This window comes from Balaenoptera musculus, chromosome 16 (assembly GCF_009873245.2).
Source record: "Balaenoptera musculus isolate JJ_BM4_2016_0621 chromosome 16, mBalMus1.pri.v3, whole genome shotgun sequence".
Classification (NCBI taxonomy): Eukaryota; Metazoa; Chordata; class Mammalia; order Artiodactyla; family Balaenopteridae; genus Balaenoptera; species Balaenoptera musculus.
In genome coordinates, this window is record NC_045800.1 from 61,009,283 (window position 1) to 61,028,331 (window position 19,049).

A 19,049-nucleotide genomic window follows, 5' to 3' on the forward strand; every position below is an offset into this window, starting at 1 on the left:
AAACATAAATATTTCTGTTAAGTCAAATACCATTCACAAACCAAAGTAGGGGAAGAACGAATCAAAGTTTCCTGAAGGAAGGTTAAGGAGGACATGGAAAGGTCAATTTCTGGCTTACTCCCTCCATCTCTACTCTGCATGCATAAGGAAAATGCCAGGAAGACTGAACTTCAGCCAAGGCGACACTGCTTTAAGTTTGAGGCCTGGGAAAAGACAGCCCCATACCTCACGTTATTCCGGTGTAGGGTTCGTCATACTAACTTCCCCCATCCCAGACCGTCCTGCGTCCTGCCTACAATAGTTTTCCGACTCTCCTGCCAGTTCAATATCCTTTCCCGCCCTCGCCCACCTCCAGACCTTTCCAGGCCACCCCTTAAGCGCCTTGCGGCCGCCATTTTACACAATACTATCGCGAGATATACTTAGCCGTCTCGACCCTGACTCATTTACTTTCTTGCGAAAGACTCTTCCCGGCCGTTCTCGGCGTAGCTGAGGAAAGTGTCGCGAGAGCTGGTTGCCTTGGCTCCCTGTAGCTATAGCAGCCGCGGCGGTTAATGATGCGGCGGCAGAAGCGGTGAGTGCGACACTCAGGGGGGCGGGGCCGGAGGTAACAGGGTGCTGGGGTGGGGGGTGTGGTAGCGCTTGGGGGGTAGTGGGGAAGGTCGGGTCGCGGGAGCAATGGGTCCGAGTGTGACGTGTGGGGTAGGACCCGGGTCCAGTGGCTATAGGGACGGGGCGCGGGTCTGCACTAGGGTACGCTGTGAGGGTTGAAGCTGGTGGGAGGTCCAGGGGGAGGGACCGGGGTGTAGAAGGGTTCAAGGGGCAGGGCCCGGAGTGTAAAAAGGGTGTTCGTGTTGGGAACAAGATGGTTATGGGGACTCAGAATTGGGTAAAGAGACCGGGCTACACCGAGGAGTAAGTGGGAAGAAATGGGGTACAGCGAGGAGGAGGGTACGTTAAGTGGGAGCCTAGAGGTTGGGCCCGCTTTGCTTTGACCTGGCGGAGATGGGGGGTGCCGTGTCAGACCTTCGCAGTTTCCTGGGGTCCGCCTGAGGCTGGTCGGGGACTGCGCGCTAGGACCTGGGTCCTATAGGACATGGCGGGAATGGTGGCGTCCCGGAACTTCACCGCCCCCCCCCGCCCCGCTTCCAAAGAAATCCCCCACGGACTCTGAGATGTGAAAGGAGGGTCCTGGTGAAATAGTATTAGTTGGAAAGGTTCTTTCGGTGGTGGTGAGTGGGATAATGAATGATGCTGCTCTGAAATAAAGTGTGGGGTGGGGGCGGGAGAGAGAAATTCTTGAGAAAAAAAAACTAAGATGTGCGTATCGAGTTGGAAGAAGGGGGTGTGTGCTAAGTTCATGTTTCTTTCCAGATTCATTCAAGTGTAGAATTCCTTTACGGTGTACTTATGAAATTATATATGCGGTGTAAAATCAGTTTAGATCATACAGTGAAAGAATGTACAGTACGACATTTAAACCTTCCACGAATGTAGTTTAAAAACTAAGAAAAGTGTTTCTACTGCAGCAGCACAAGACTGAACACTAGGGATAGTTTTAGTTACTTGAATATAAAACCTAGTGTTCCGAAAGTGTGTCTATTCAGGTTGTTTGCCTTTTAAGAAATGGATGAAGTTTTATTTTTAGGAGACAGAAAGAGTTTTGAATATCCGTCAATCTGGAAATAAAAGGAGTCTTCCGGGAGTTAAAAATCACTGAGAGGCAAAACATTTACTCTCTGAGTCTCAAAGACTGTTTTCTAGAGACAGGTTTGGATCACTTTGCTGTTAACTCTTATTTCTAGTGAAAACAGTGGCATCAATTCAGGCATAAAAAATAATTTGTTCATTTCAATATACAGATACAAGCTTTCTGATAATTATTTCTCACTATCTTTTGTAGGTATAAATTTGCAAAGGCATAACCTCTCTTTTTATTAATTTATTATTTTTTTGAGAATTAACGTTTTATTTGATGGCCTTGCTGAGGACTTAAGCCTGGAAGACAGCCTCTCAGATGACTCTGAGGGACTGCTCTGAAGACGTAAAGGAGGAGCCAGGATATATAGGAGTTTTTGCAAGAAACCAGGTAGTAGGAACATCAAAAGGTTATTGTTAATGAAAGAAAAACAGGGACTTTCCTGGTGGTCCAGTGGTTAAGACTCCAGGCTTCCATTGCAGGGGGTGTGGGTTCGATCCTTGATAACCTCTCTTTTGATTATGTAACTGGCTTTCTCCATGTTGAGGTTCACAAATTCATTAATTAGAATAGTGGATTTTAATCCTTCCAGAGCCAGCCTTGATGTGGTTAGTCATTGAATCTATTTATTTGATATATGTTAGACTAAAACTTAATTTGTAATGTTAGTAGCTAACCTTTAAAGTCGAAATGCTTTTCTGAGGCAAGATAAAGCTTTATGTGGTTGAGTCCAAAAGATTTCTCCATGAATCCATTAAGGAGCTTTACTGAGTTCCTATTATGTGTAGAGTACTGTGTAAGGCATTGCAGGGGGGAAAAAAGATTAATTCATTCATTTATCCCTTCAACAAACGTTTATTGAGACCTATTTTGTGTCTGATTACTAAGTCTCCAGGAAACAAATATAAGTAAGCCTTGCTCTTTGCCTTGGAATTGCTCAGAGCCTAGGAAGGGAGAGAAATAGAGAAACAAATCATTACATTGTAGTAAACACAATATATATGTGAACACAGGCTTATGAAACAAGCTTCTGGCCCTGAGGAGTTTACATAGTAGTTGACAAGACTAAAATGGAAGAAATTATTTTAAAAATTACAAAATATTAAACAAATTCTAAACTATGCTGCATCAATAAAACACATTACGTTTCTCAGAAGAGATACAATTAGAATGGAAGCTTGAGGAGAAAATTCACAGATCAGTTCATAATTTAATAGTGTTTTTAAAGTACTCTTAAATATCACTGAACATTATTATTATTTTTTAAAATTTATTTATTTTTGGCTGCGGTGGGTCTTTGTTGCTGCGCGCGGGCTTTTCTCTAGTTGCGGCGAGCGGGGGCTACTCTTCGTTGTGGTGCGCGGGCTTCTCATTGCGGTGGCTTCTCTTGTTGCAGAGCACGGGCTCTAAGCGCGTGGGCTTCAGTAGTTGTGGCTTGCGGGCTCTAGAGTGCAGGCTCAGTAGTTGTGGCGCACGGGCTTAGTTGCTCCGCGGTATGTGGGATCTTCCCGGACCCAGGCCCGAACCCGTGTCCCCTGTATTGGCAGGCGGATTCTTAACCACTGCACCACCATGGAAGCCCTTGAACATTCTTAAGTCAATAATAATAATAATAAGCATAAATGCTAACATTCATTGATTGATTATTAATGGCCTAGGCACATTATTTCATTTTATTTATTTATCCCCCCACACCCCCAATTATCTCATTTTATCTTCACAACACTCTGCTAGTCAGCTGGTACTAATACTTCAATTTTAAACATAAGAAAACTGAAGCTTAAAAAATTCAAGAAGTTGCCGAGGATCATAGAGCTAGTAAATGGCAGATTAGGGATTGGAGTTGGAAATATATGTGACTGGTAATCTAAGCAAGATTCCTTTCTTTTGCAGTAAGGGGGCCTTGGAATGGGGTAGGGGGCCAGTCATTGAACGTGGAATTGGTCAGAAGATCAGAATTCAATCTCTGTGTCTCTTTATTCATAGATTTTTCTCCCTCAAATATTGACACTACATATGAGGAACTAATTTGAGTAGTAGCATGATGCTGAATATGAGGTTTGTATTGTACAGAGAATTGAGTACATTACCATATTCATGTTGTATATGATTGTATTGGTTGCCATGCTTGGGAAAATAGCTATAATAAGCAATTGTTAACATCTGTAAGCTTCCAGAAAGTGATCATTTTAACAGTGGAAATGGTTATCTATATTCATATACAGGGCAAATGTTATTACAGCAGACTAAGGGATTTAGGTAAAAATTTTTGTCTACTGCATTTAAAAAAATTTTTATTTTATTTTAATTTTTTTGTATATTTGCTTTCAGATTTTTAAAACTCTATATTCCAAAGTCCAAAATCTGATTTTCTGGTTGAAATTCAAATTTTATATCTTCCTTTTTTTTTTTTTTAAATATTTATTTATTTATTCGCTTGTTTGTTTCGGCTGTGCCGGGTCTGAGTTGCGGCATGCACGTGGGACCCAGTTCCCCGACCAGGGATCGAACCCGGGCCGCCTGCGCTGGGAGCCCAGGATCTTACCCACTGGACCACCAGGGAAGTCCCTATATCTTCCTTTTATATTGAGGAAACTGGGAACTTTTTTTTTTAATTTTTATTTATTTATATATTTATTTATGGCTGTACTGGGTCTTCGTTTCTGTGCGAGGGCTCTCTCTAGTTGTGGCAAGTGGGGGCCAGTCTTCATTGCGGTGCGCGGGCCTCTCACCATCGCGGCCTCTCTTGTTGCGGAGCACAGACTCCAGACGCGCAGGCTCAGTAATTGTGGCTCACGGGCCTAGTTGCTCCGCGGCATGCGGGATCTTCCCAGACCAGGGCTCGAACCCGTGTCCCCTGCATTGGCAGGCAGATTCTCAACCACTGCGCCACCAGAGAAGCCCCGAAACTGAGAACTTTTAAATGACTTGCCCAAAGTCATTTAATGCAATGTCCCAGGTATTCTTAAGAATTACATGCAGATTTGACGGTGAGTCAGTGATTTTTTTTCATTGAGTTGACTTTCTGCATCAATCCCTCATCGGTATAGATTTTACCTGGAATAGCACGGGGGTGTGAATGAGATTCCAATGTTTTCTAACACCTTTTAACTAAGTGGGCTGTGTGCCCATGTTTTAATGTGAGTTATTTTTGAGACATTAAGACATTTTTCCAAGAAAGGTTTAGAGCAAGAGAGTGAGATGACAGGAAGAGCCTTGAGTGGTGAGAATTGGAACTTCTCCAGAAGGGTTGAAAACTGAAAGCAGTTGATGATGTGTAAAGAGGATAATGGTCTAAAAGCTTTCTTTAACTCCACCCACTACAGGAGAGCCTGGAGACCTTTTCTTCTACTTTGATACACACAGCCTGTGGAAAGATTCTGTCCACTGGGAGAAAGTATTACTTTCTCAGCATTTATATTAGCAATAGTAAATAGACATTGATCAAACCAAAAACAATTTACATGGTAGCTGAAAAGTGATATCTCATTTTAGATTTCCATCTCTTTGATTACCTGTGAAGTTGAACATTTTCCTGTATTTATTATTTTTTATTAGGCAAAGAATAGAATAAGCAGTTTCACAGAGAGAAATACAAACAGCCAATAAAGAAATAAAAAACAGACTGACAGGCATAGAAAACAAACTTATGGTTACCAAAAGAGGAGGGAGGGGAAGTTTGGGATTAACAGATACACAGTACTATATATAAAATATTATTATTATTATTTTTTTGGCTGTGTTGGGTCTTCATTGCTGTGTGCGGGTTTCTCTAGTTGCGGTGAGCAGGGGCTACTCTTTGTTGCAGTGTGCAGGCTTCTCATTGCGGTGGCTTCTCTTTGTTATGGAGCACAGGCTCTAGGCGCGCGGGCTTCAGTAGTTGTGGCACGTGGGCTCAGTAGTTGTGGCTCACGGGCTCTAGAGCGCAGGCTCAGTAGTTGTGGCGCATGGGCTTAGTTGTTCCTTGGCATGTGGGATCTTCCTGGACCAGGGATCAAACCCGTGTTGCCTGCAATGGCAGGCGGATTCTTTTTTTTTTTAATTTATTTTTGGCTGCGTTGGGTCTTTTTTGCTGTGCGTGGGTTTTCTCTAGTTGTGGCAAGCGGGGGCCACTCCTCGTTGCGGTGCATGGGCCTCTCCTTGTGGTGGCCTCTCTTGTTGCAGAGCATGGGCTCCAGGCGTGCAGGCTTCAGTAGTTGTGGCTCACAGGCTCCAGAGCGCAGGCTCAGCAGCTGTGGCACACGGGCTTAGTCGCTCCGCAGCATGTGGGATCTTCCCGGGCCAGGGCTTGAACCTGTGTCCCCTGCATTGGCAGGTGGACTCTCAATCACTGCACCACCAGGGAAGTCCCCATACATAAAATAGATAACCAACAAGGACCTACTGTATAGCACAGGGAACTATATTCAATATCTTGGAATAACCTATAATGGAAAAGAATCCGAAAAACAATTTGATCTATCTATCTATCTCTCTACCTATCTATCTATCTATCTATCTCTGAATCACTTTGCTGTATACCTGAAACTAGCACAACTTTGTAAAATAGCTACTTCAATTAAAAAAGAAAGAAAGAAAAAGATCCTCAAACTCACATAATCTGGAAACTGCAAATTAAAACTATTTTTTGTTGACTTCTCTTTTTTATTATTTAAATTTTTTTTAGATTTTTAAAATTAATTAGTTTATTTGTTTTTATTTTTGGCTGCATTGGGTCTTTGTTGCTGTGCGTGGGCTTTCTCTAGTTGCGGTGAGCAGGGGCTACTCTTCATTGCAGTGTACAGCCTTCTCATTGTCGTGGCTTCTCTTGTTGCAGAGCACAGGCTCTAGGAATGCAGGCTTCAGTAGTTGTGGCACGTGGGCTCAGTAGTTGTGGCACACAGGCTTAGTTGCTCCGTGGCACGTGGGATCTTCCTGGGCCAGGGGTCGAACCTGTGTCGCCTGCATTGGCAGGCGGATTCTTAACGACTGCGCCACCAGGGAAGCCCCTGTCTTTAAAAACATTTAAAAATCTTACAAATGTTTAAATTGTATACTTAATTTGAAGAAAGAGAAAAAAAGAATACATTCTTTAAAAAAATAATTCTTTATGTAGAGGCTAAGAAGCAAAGGTTCTTCTTCTAGAACTATCCTGTTTGGTGAATTTTCTTCCAGTTCTTTTTCCTGCAATATATGCAATTTCTATTTATAATTTCTATATCTATTTATATCTTTTTTAAGTCAGTGGAATGATAATTTTTTTTCCTGTAGTTCTTTTTTTTTTTTAACTTAGCAATATGCTTTTGAGATCTCATCCTGTCAGTACACGCTTTTTTTTTTTTTTTAACATCATCCCAAGCTCGGGATGAGGTTTAGAGCTCTCCATCAGCATCACACCTGACAATTTTTTTTTCTTTTATTTACTTATTTATTTTTGTATTTATTTTTGGCTGTGTTGGGTCTTCGTTTCTGTGCGAGGGCTTTCTCTAGTTGCAGCAAGCGGGGACCACTCTTCATCGCGATGCGCGGGCCTCTTCACTATCGCGGCCTCTCTTGTTGCGGAGCACAGGCTCCAGACGCGCAGGCTCAGTAGTTGTGGCTCACGGGTCCAGTTGCTCCGCGGCATGTGGGATCTTCCCAGACCAGGGCTCGAACCCGTGTCCCCTGCATTAGCAGGCAGGTTCTCAACCACTGCGCCACCAGGGAAGCCCCAGTACACACTTTTTAACAGCTGATTGTATTTCAGTTTGAATGTCTGTAATTTATTTGTTTCTTTTTCTATGGACATTTAAGTTTTCTCAGATTTTTGCAGTTATCAGCAACACTGAAATGAACATCCTTTATTCTTGTCTCTTGTGCAAATGTCCTAGAATAACTCTAGAGTAGGTGCCTAGAATTGTTGTTTAAAAGGTATACATGTTTCTAATTTTGAAAGATACAGCCAATTTGCCCTACAGTCTATGTACCATTCTTTATTCCATCAGCAGTTTATGAAGTTGCCTCTGATACTTGATATCAGTCTTGTACATTTTTACTTGTACATTTTACATTTATTATTTTTTGTTAGGCAAAGAATAGAATAAGCAGTTTCACAGAGAGAAATATTTTTACTAATATAATGGGTAAATTTAAAAATTTTAATTTATAGTCTCCAGATTACTTGTGAGTTTGAACATCTTTTTGTTTCTTTATTGGCTGTTTACATTTCTTTCTGTGAAATTGCTTATTCTGTTCTTTACATATTTTTTAACTGGGTTGTTTTCTTTTTTCTAAAAATTTATTTATTTGTTTATTTATTTTTGGCTGCGTTGGGTCTTCGTTGCTGCACGCGGGCTTTCTGTAGTTGCGGTGAGCGGGGACTACTTTTCGTTGCGGTGCGCGGGCTTCTCATTGCGGTGGCGGAACATGGGCTCTAGGCATGCGGGCTTCAGTAGTTGTGGCACGTGGGCTCAGTAGTTGTAGCTTGCAGGCTCTAGAGTGCAGGATCAGCAGCTGTGGCACATGGGCTTAGTTGCTCCGCGGCATGTGGGATCTTCCTGGACCGGGGCTCGAATGCGTGTCCCTTGCATTGGCAGGCGGATTCTTAACCACTGTGCCACCAGGGAAGCCCCACCCAGGCTTTTTTGTTTTGTTTTGTTTTTTGTGGCCGTGCCAGGAGGCTTGCAGGATCTAATTTCCTGACCAGGGACCGAACCTGGGCCGTGGCAGTGAGAATGCAGAGTCCTAACCAGGGAATTCCCAATACCACCCAGTTTTAATTATTGCTGAAGGTCAGGTTCCCCTCAGTCTTAGAATATATATAAGAACAGATTTTTTTTTCTTTTAGAAGCAGTCTTTCAGGTTTTGTTACAAACAAAGATTCTGTTAGGAATGTAATTGGGATTGATTGCAACAAATAAATTACTTTATGGGTGAATTTGTACACCCATGAATTTACAATGTTGAGACTTTCCATTTAGAAACAGTGTATTCTCTTTATTTAGGTTTAAAAAAAATCCTTTAGAAAAGTTTATAGTTCTCTTGATAGTGATTTTGAACATGTCTACTTTTCTAGTTATTTTATGGTTATTTAAAGTTGATATGGCAATTGGGATCTTCTACCTCATGACATATAAAAAATTGGTTATTGCTGGCATATAGGAAAGCTATTGATACTTCTATGTTGATCTTGAATTGGATAACATAGTAAATCTTTTTTAAAAATGATTTAAATGGTTTTTCATTTGATTCTTTTGGATTTTCAAGATAGTTGTCTTTTTCAGCTCTTCATGTCTTTGCCAATTTTCATTTTGGTGTATGCAATTTTTTTCTTATTTTGACATGTTTTATAGCTCTTTATGGTAAAAATATTAATCATTTATTATATAGCTTGCAATGTTTTTTAGTTTGCTCTTTGTTTTTATAGGAAACCTTTTGACCATCAATGGGTAAAACACTAGAATGGGCTACTGCGATGCTTCAAAGTTATCTTGACAACAGGAAAATTCTAAGAGGGTTAGAATTATTCAAACCAAGTCTGGTGAATAAAACTATGAATTAAAAATAGAGGAAAAGGGGCTTCCCTGGTGGCGCAGTGGTTAAGAATCCGCCTGCCAATGCAGGGGACACGGGTTCGAGCCCTGGTCCAGGAAGATCCCACATACCGTGGAGCAACTAAGCCCATGTGCCACAACTACTGAGCCTGCGCTCTAGAGCCTGTGAGCCACAACTACTGAGCCCGTGTGCCACAACTACTGAAGCCCGCGTGCCTAGAGCCCATGCTCCCAACAAAAGAAGCCACCACAATGAGAAGCCCGTGCACTGCAGCAAATAGTAGCCCCCGCTCGCCACAACTAGAGAAAGCCCGTGTGCAGCAACAAAGACCCAACACAGCCAAAAATAAAATAAAATAAAATAAATTAATAAAAAAAAATAGAGGAAAATAGCTCACTTCTGGGTTCAAATGAGATTTGATTAGAAAATTCAGAAACTCTTTTAACCTTATTTATAGTGATGTGTCATCTGAGTTAAAGGAGTTGAATTTAAATTTGGGGAAACAATAGCTGAATAAAATTGATCAGGTTGAAAATATACAATAGAATATATAAATAATAATCATGTCTGATATGTAATCATACATATGGAAGAAGCTGGTTTTTCTGATTACTGTTATACCTGGGGAAAAAAGATAACTCTTTAGGAGCAATGTTCCTTCACAGCTCGCTTCTGAAGGGAAATCCTGACGTGGACATTCCTGAGTTTAGCATTGAGGTGGAGGTTGGCATAGCAGAAAGAATGTGGGCTTTGGATCCAAACAAACCTTGGTTCCCATTCCAGTTGTTCACTTATTAGAATTGTGATCTTTAGCTCATTGTCATAGCCTCCTCTGTAAAATCGTATGCTTAAAAAATGGTATATCACATCAAATAACATCATCTACTGCTCAAAATTGATACTGCTGTGCAGCTTCATTACACGGTACAAATATTTGATCAATGAAAAGCATACTATTACTTAGGAGGTCTGAATTCATATGTTTGCTGCTGAACCATCAGTAACACCAGTCAGATTAGGGGTTAGGAGAACCAAGAACCTAGGGTTAGTACCACATAGGTTAGGTACCAAGCGCCTAGAAGCATGTTAGAAATGCAGAATTAGAATCTGCATTTTAACAAGATCCCCAGGTGATTCATATGCACCTTAAAGTCTGAGAAGCAGTGATCTAATGTGCAGTATCTAAAGGAAGGTGGTAACTCCAACTCAAAGCAATAGGGGTTGAGATGGTAGGAGCTATAGAATATTAGACAGGTAGTCACTCTGTGGTTCCAGATGATTCATTTATTCACTGTAGGACCCTCTCACCAAGCTGGGGGATACAAGGAACATCTTCTAGGAGACAGGGCTAGCAGGATCGTGGCTGGGTGTCTGGTCACTAGCCAAGGGGTTTGACATTAGAGCAATAGCTTTAGTCTCTGCAGGAATCTAGGCTAGCTGTGCTGTTCAATATGGAAGCCACTAGCCACATGTGGCTATTAAAATTAAATAAAAATTCAGTTCCTCAGTCATACCAGCCACATTTCAAGTACACAGTAGTCACATGTGTCTGCTATATTGAACAGCGCAGTGCAGATATTGAATATTTCCATTAGTGCAGAAAGTTCTGTTGGACAGCACTTGAGAGGAATAGGCAGAGCTGCCAAGGTAGGGTGGGTATTTGCCTTAAAGGCTGTGTCAAAATGGCCAAGTATAGAAGGCAGAGAAAAATCCATGAATTTCTGGTCACACACATAACTCCCCATCCTGTTCCAGAACCTTTCCATTGCTGATAGCTGCTGGTAAATTCCCTGTCCTGTTAAGGTCTGGGTGTGCCTGCAAGTGAAAGCATCAACTGAAAGGTAAGAGAGGGCAGAAGCTGACAAGGAAAATGTTCTGGAGAAATTGCTGAACATTGGGAAGAGTAGGAATGGCTGGGTATGGAGTTAGGAAAATCATATGAAGTACTTAAAGAGATATTTAGCTGCTAGTAAAATACCATTGCTCCCAGAATAAATAATACTGAAAATAAATTCTAATGTCCACGTTAATGCCAAACCAGTCACCAACTTGATCACATCTTCACTAAAGTTTTTAAGTTGGTCTATCAATGTTAAAAATATGAACATATTTTTTTACGTTTAATGAGAATTAGTGGGAAAGTAGAATTCAGTTTGAGGTTCACTTTTCAGTCTTTCCCCCCAGAGAATACATCTATAGAAAAGGCTATCCAAATTCTATTTATTTTTGTTTTGGGGATGGTGCCATATAGTAAATTTGTGAATTACTATATTTCTCTTTTTTTATTGATGGTTTATATCAGACACATACATGAATATTTGTAGGATTGTTGTATGTATAAAAATGTTTTAAATTTTCTGTTACTCTTTCAGAGTTTTCCTTATTTCAGTTTGGCTATGTAGGCAAGTGGCTTTGGCCACATCACGCAGCATGAGGAACTTCCCAAGCAGGGATCAAACCTGCGCCCCCTGCAGTGAAAGCACGGAATCTTAACCACTGGACCACCAGGGAAGTCCAGACCAGTGGCTTTTAAGAAAAACCTATTACATTTGTTTTTTGCAAATAGAAAATATAGCCCTTTCATTGTTGGTATGCAACTAATGAAGTTTCTGAAATTGACATTTCAGTATTTTAGCACTTTCCATTAACAGTACCTTCCTGTACCACATTGAAAGCAAGAAACATGTTCCAAAAAGCACATTTTTCAAATAACATTTCTTTTTTTTTTTGGCTGCGCCACAAGGCTTGCAGGATCTTACTTCCCCCACCAGGGACTGAACCCAGGCCCCGGCAGTGAAAGCGCTGAGTCCTAACCACTGAACCGCCAGGGAATTCCCTCAAATAACATTTGAGTTTTTAAATGAAAACAGAAGCTGAGGATAAGACTATATTGGACTTTTGCAAAATATATTTTTGTCAGTCTTATTCTGACCTGTGTATAGATTCATTTTTTCCTAAGACTTGAAAAGTAGGCTTTTAATATAAAGCTGGTGGGAAGTCAGTGACTTCCCAGAAGAAAAAAATGTTCATTTTCTTCTGAGAAGAAAATTTGGATAAATACTTTTTAGTTAATACATTAGTTTCATAGTAGGTTTGTAGAAAAATTCACTTACTATAGAAACAGAGCTTTCTCTTTGTATGTCATTGTCTCATTTCTGACCTGGGCTCAGCTCTTGTTGCCCTGTGCAGATCCACTTCCTTTGGTGGTGCATCCTGTCCTGGGTGTTGACCCCAGTCAAAGCTGTATGGTGCCAAAAGAAAACAAGTTCCTTGATCCTCTTTTGCTATTTCAGCCTCTTATTTATCTTTACTTGTGGTCTTTGAAGACCAGAAATGTGTTTGTGAACAATTGAGAATTGCATCATGGGTGTTCCTACAGTGTTGGGGAACACCAGAGAGAGGCAATATCATTTTAATCTTGGGTTTTTCCCCTTTTTCGGGTCCACCAGGTCTAAGGAAACTTCTAGTTATTTAACAGAATTGAAATAAGAAATTTTGTAATTACAAAGGTAGGTTTTAGACACCTCAGAGTTACAGAGTATTTATTGATATTGAGAATACACATTAAAATTATTCATGCTTTATCAGTCAACACCAATGTTTAAATCACAAATTGCCACATAGCAAGTTATTTTGGGTAGGAATTCTGTATGAACCAAATTCTGGTAATGATTTTAATTGGGCAAAGTATAGAAGTCTGATTTAGAGGTGTCTTTTCCTATGCCTCCTCTAAAAATTCATGAAAAGAAACAACTCCCTTTAAAAATTCAACTTGTTCTTATTTCACAATGACTTTCATCCTTTTTATGCCTTATTTCAATAGATAGTTACTAAGCATCTGCTTTTTTTTATGTATAAAGTGAATTTTCCAAAAAAAATAATTAATTTTATTTTTGGCTGCATTGGGTCTTCATTGCTGCATGCAGGCTTTCTCTAGTTGTGGCGAGCGGGGGCTACTCTTCGTTGTGGTGTGTGGGCTTCTCATTGCGGTGGCTGCTCTTGTTGTAGAGCACGGGCTCTTGGTGCATGAGCTTCAGTAGTTGTGGCATGCGGGCTCAGTAGCTGTGGCTTGCAGGCTCTAGAGTGCAGGCTCAGTAGTTGTGGTGCACGGGCTTAGTTTCTCCGCGGCATGTGGTATCTTCCCAGACCAGGGCTTGAACCCATGTCCCCTGCATTGGCAGGAGGATTCTTAACCACTGTGCCACCAGGGAAGTCCCTGGTTTTTTAAAAAATTTATTTATTTTATTTTTGGCTGCGTTGGGTCTTTGTTGCTGCATGCAGGCTTTTTTCTAGTTGAGGTGAGCGGGGGCTACTCTTTGTTGCGGTGCGCGGGCTTCTCATTGTGGTTGCTTCTCTTGTTGCGGAGCATGGGCTCTAGGCGCGAAGGCTTCAGTAGTTGCAGCATGAGGGCTCAGTAGTTCTGGCTTGCAGGCTCTAGAGTGCAGGCTCAGTAGTTGTGGCACACGGGCTTAGGTGCTCTGCAGCATGTGGGATCTTCCTGGACCAGGGATTGAATCCCCTGCATTGACAGGCGGATTCTTAACCATTGCACCACCAGGGAAGCCCTAAGCATCTGCTTTTAAAATAAGTTTTATTAAGGAATAATTAACATATCATACAATTTACCCATTTAACGTGTACAGTTCAAAAGTTACTATATGTGCAGAGTTGTGCAACTGTCACTTCAATCAATTTTATTACATTTTATCACTCCAAAAAGAAACTATATATCCATAAGCAGTCATTCTCCATCCCAACCCCTCGCTCCCTTGGCAGCTACTAATTTATTTCTGTCTGTATAGATTTACCTATTCTGGACATTTCATATAAATGGAATCATAAAATACCAATATGTGGTCTTTTGTGACTGACTTCTTTCATTCAGCATAGTATTTTCAAGGTTCATCCATGTTGTGGCATGTATCAATGTTTTATTCTTTTTATGGCCAAAAAAAATATACCATATTCCATTATATGAATAAAGCACATTCTTTTTATCCATTCATCAGTTGAGACATTTGGGTTGTTTCTACTTTTTAGCTATTACGAATGAGACAAATGAGGTGCTTAGCCCACAAAATAAGGATACTAAGGGTTGTGCAAGTGCAAAATTTAAGGAGGCAGTCACTCTCAGGGTTGTGCAAGTGCAGGGTTACTTGATTGACCTTGAGAGTGAGTGCCTCCTTAAATTTTGTACCTCCAGTGTCCCCCCATAGTCTTGGCAGTGGATTGGCTTTCCTTGAGCTTCACTGAATATCAACCACTTAAAAAAACTGAGTAAGAAGGTATGCTTTGCTCTTTGTCACTTTCCTGTTCAATAGCGTGCAGTGATCTGCCATTGACTATCAAAGACTAACCTGTGATTTGTGATTCTAGTTTTATTTCTAGTTAGATTTCCACTGTCTTATTTCAGCCAGTGTAAACTACTTTCTATTCCCTAACAAGTCAAAAGCTTTTCTATTATCCTGACTTTGCCCAGTGCCATTTTTCACCTGGAACTGATACATTGAACAGAACCTATTTGTGGTGGCACTGATGAGGGTGAACCACTATTTGAGTTTATGACACTAATCTTGTTCAGATTCTAGTTCCCAAGTATTAGACATAATCTCCTTCCTCTCTAGATCACAGATATTTTTCAGGAAACTAGTTAGGAACTTTCTGACTAGATTTCTTACTCAGAATGCAGAAAGATATGTGTCCCTAGTCAGGACAGATTCCATAGTTATGGTTTAAATTTTTCTCTTTTTTTTGTTTTGGCCACACAGTGCAGCATGTGGGTTCTTAGTTCCTCGACAAGGGATTGAACCTGTACCCCCTTAACCACTGGACCACCAGGGAAGTCCCCAAATTGTTATTTTTCCTACATTTCCTACAATTTCCTCAAAGTGCTTTGCTTAGCTCTTGCTGAGCAGTGCCCAAGGGGATTACTAATGTTATGCAACTGATTTGTTTGTGCCAATCTCTGTTTGTGCCAATAAAGCCATGCAAATTTGAGGCCATTAAAAGTAAAATCAAGTCATAGTAATGCATGTACATTGTTTAAAAGTGAAATGATAGTTTAAGGCTTATAAGGAAAAACATCTTTCTTCTGCTCTACTCTTCCTTACCTACTCCTGATTCTTGTTCTTCAGAGCACTTTTAAATGTTGTCTTTTTTTTTCTTTTTTGTATTTACTTTCATATATATTTCTAAATAATATGCTTAAACTGCTATTTCCTACCCCCACCCCCATACACACACACTTTCTCTCTCAATGTAAATATAACTTTTTTTTTTTTTTTTTTTGGTTAAATTAGTTGTGGTAAGCAGAATAATGGCCCTCTCGAATATATCTGTGTCCTTATCCTCGGAACCTGTATGTTCCCTCATGGCAAAAAGGAATTAAGTTTGCTAATCAGCTGATTTTAAAATAGGGAGATTATCCTGTATTATCCAGATGGATTCAATGTAATTAAAAGGATTGTTAAAAGTGGAAGAGGGAGGCAGAAGAGATGCTATGTGAGAAGGACTCAATCTCTGTTGCTGGTTTTGAATATGGAGGAAAGAGGACCGTAAGCAGAGGCATGCAGGCATCCCTTAAGCATCTGGAAAAGTCAAGGAAACATTCTGCAGTAGAACCAGAAGAGAACAGTAGCCTTACTACCACCATGATTTTAGCCCAGTGAGAGTGTGTTGGACTTTTAACCTACAGAAGTGTAAGATAAAAAATTTGTGTGGTTTTTTTTTTTTTAATTAATTAATTAATATTTGGCTGCGTTGGGTCTTCGTTGCTGTGCACGGGCTTTCTCTAGTTGCAGCGAGTGGGGCTACTCTTCGTTGCAGTGTGCAGGCTTCTCATTTTGGTGGCTTCTCTTGTTGCGGAGCACGGGCTCAGTAGTTGTGGCTCGCAGGCTCTAGAGCGCAGGCTCAGTAGTTGTGGCGCACGGGCTTAGTTGCTCCATGGCATGTGGGATCTTCCTGGACCAGGGCTCGAACCCGTGTCCCCTGCATTGGCAGGCGGATTCTTAACCACTGTGCCACCAGGGAAGACCTCCATGTAATTTTTAGAATAAGCTTGTTTAGGTCTAAAGAAGGCCTTGCTGGGATTTTGATAGGAATTGCATTAAACTTATAGATTAATTTGGGGAGAATTGACATTTTTATCACGTTGAGTCTGCCAATCAATGAACAAGTCTGTTTATTTATGTCATCTTTGATTTCTTTCATCAAACTTTTAGCATACAGACCCTGTACATGTTTTTGGAAAGTGTATATACTTAAGTATTTAGTTTTTTTTACAGTGATTGTAAATGGTAATGTGTTTTTTATTTTGTTTTCTGCATGTCTATTGTTAGTACAGTTGACCCTCGAACAGTACAGGTTCGAACTATGCAGGTTCACTTATAAATGGATTTGTAAAAATAAATACATACTATAGTACTACATAATGCTCTGTTGGTTGAATCCGAGGATATGGAACCGCCCATACTGGAGGGTGACTGTAAATTTATAAGTGGATTTTCCTCTTGCTTAGGGGGTTCTGCACCCTGACCCCTGTGTTGTTCAAGGGTCAACTGTATATAGAAATGCAATTGGGACTTCCCTGGTGGTCCAGTGGTTAAGAATCTGCCTTCCAATGCAGGGGATGCAGGTTTGATACCTGGTCGGGGAACTAAGATCCTACATGCCGTGGGGTAACTAAGCCCAGGCACCACAACTAGAGAAGCCCATGCCCTGCAGGGAAGACCCAGCGCAGCCAAAAAAAAAAAAAAAAAAAAAGGAAGAAATGCAATTGATTTTTTTTTGTGTTAATCTTACATCCTGTGGCCTTGTTATTACTTCTAGGAGTGTTTTTGTAGATTCCTTGGGATTTACTCTGTAGACATCATGTCATTTGCAAATAGAGTTTTATTTCTCCCTTTCCAATCTGTATGCCTTTTATTTCTCTTTCTTGCCTATTACAGTGCCTAGAACTTCTAATATTATGTTGATTAAGAGTAATGAGAGAATGGGCTTCCCTGGTGGCCCAGTGGTTGAGAATCTGCCTGCCAATGCAGGGGACACGGGTTCGAGCCCTGGTCTGGGAAGATCCCACATGCCGCGGAGCAACTGGGCCCCTGAGCCACAATTACTGAGCCTGCGCGTCTGGAGCCTGTGCTCCGCAACAAGAGAGGCCGCGACAGTGAGAGGCCCACGCACCGCGATGAAGAGTGGCCCCCGCTTGCCGCAACTAGAGAAAGCCCTCGCACAGAAACGAAGACCCAACACAGCCATAAATAAATAAATAAAATAAATAAATTAATTAATTAATTAAAAAAAAAAAAAAAAAAAAGAGTAGTGAGAGCAGACATCCTTGCTTTGTCCCCAACCTTAGGGGGAAAGTATTTAGTATTTCACCTTTAAGTGTGATGTTAGCTGTAGGTTTTTGTTTCTGTTTTTTTTTTGGCTGTGCTGGGTCTTTTGTTGTGGTGCATGGGTTCTTCTTTGTTGCAGTGCGCGGGCTTCTCTAGTTGTGGCACGCAGGCTCCAGAGTGTGCGGGCTCAGTAGTTGTGGCTTGTGGGCTTAGTTGCCCTGCGGCATGTGGGCTGTTAGTTCCCCAACCAGGGATTAAATCTGCATCCCCTGCATTGGAAGGTGGATTCTTAACCACTGGACCACCAGGGAAGGCCCCTGTAGGTTTTTGGGTAGATGCTTTTTTTTAACATTTATTTATTTATGGCTGTGTTGGGTATTCGTTTCTGTGCGAGGACTTTCTCTAGTTGCGGCAAGTGGGGGCCACTCTTCATCGCGGTGCGCGGGCCGCTCACTGTCGCGGCCTCTCTCGTTGCGGAGCACAGGCGCCAGACGCGCAGGCTCAGTGATTGTGGCTCACGGGCCTAGTTGCTCCGCAGCATGTGGGACCTTCCCAGACCAGGGCTCGAACCCGTGTCCCCTGCATTGGCAGGCAGATTCTCAACCACTGCGCCACCAGGGAAGCCCTGTAGATGCTTTTTTATCAAGTTATAAGCACATATTTTAAAAATTTCAGGTGAAATCATATTTCTTCTGCAGTGCTTCTCCAGATTCCCCCAAGCTAATATTTACCCTCCATGTTTCAACAGCATTCTGCTTATATTACTGTTATTGAACTCTTACTTAATTGTTTCCTGGTTGATTTGTGTTCATCCATCCCTCCCTCAGACACATACACCCTCTAGGCTATGAGGGCAGATGCTGTTTTATTAATTTTCATATCACTAGTTTAGAACAGTGTGCCTGGCACCATTGAATTGTTTGATTGAGTGAGGGAGTGAATGAATGAGTAATTGAACAAGAGAATAAAAAACTCTCTCTCACAGGGCTTAAGATAGTTTTTAGTGATAAGGGTATGAACTTTGGAGCCAGACAGAATTCAAATCTCAGCCCTTCAATTTAATACTACTGTGCAAAGTTGGTCAAATTACTAAATATTTCTGAACCTTAGCTCTCTTATCTGTGAAATTAGTATAATAATAACCTACTTGAACAAATTAAGTGAAATAATAGATGTTAATTCTCAGAGCAGTAGCTATCATGTTGTAGGCACTCAAATTTTAGTTTTCTTTTTTTTCTTCATTGAACTGTTTTAAGTATTTAATGATAGTGATTGTAAAATCACTTTGTGAACTGCAAAAAGTTATTTCAAATATTGTTCATGTTTGTGTTAAAAACAGTCAAACTAATTTTGATTATGTTGGTTTAAGGGGAAAAAATAGGGACATGAGAAAATGGAGAAAGTTTGAATAACTTCTGTTGAGCAATACCATGTGCCAGCCACTATGCTCAACACATTACATATAGTAATCCATTTAATCTTTACAATAACCCTATGAAGCA

General features: G+C 41.0%; 1 protein-coding gene across 7 annotated transcripts in view; it reads left to right on the forward strand.

Moving 5' to 3' along the window:
* The first annotated feature begins 489 nt into the window (after positions 1-489).
* Positions 490-19,049, forward strand: part of USP54 (ubiquitin specific peptidase 54) — a 149,920-nt gene continuing 131,360 nt past the window's right edge. For all 7 annotated transcript variants that reach the window (XR_005016855.1, XM_036829087.1, XM_036829089.1 and 4 more), the window contains exon 1: positions 490-574. The gene's annotated coding sequence lies outside the window, so the exon portion shown is untranslated. The remainder of the gene's footprint in view (positions 575-19,049) is intronic.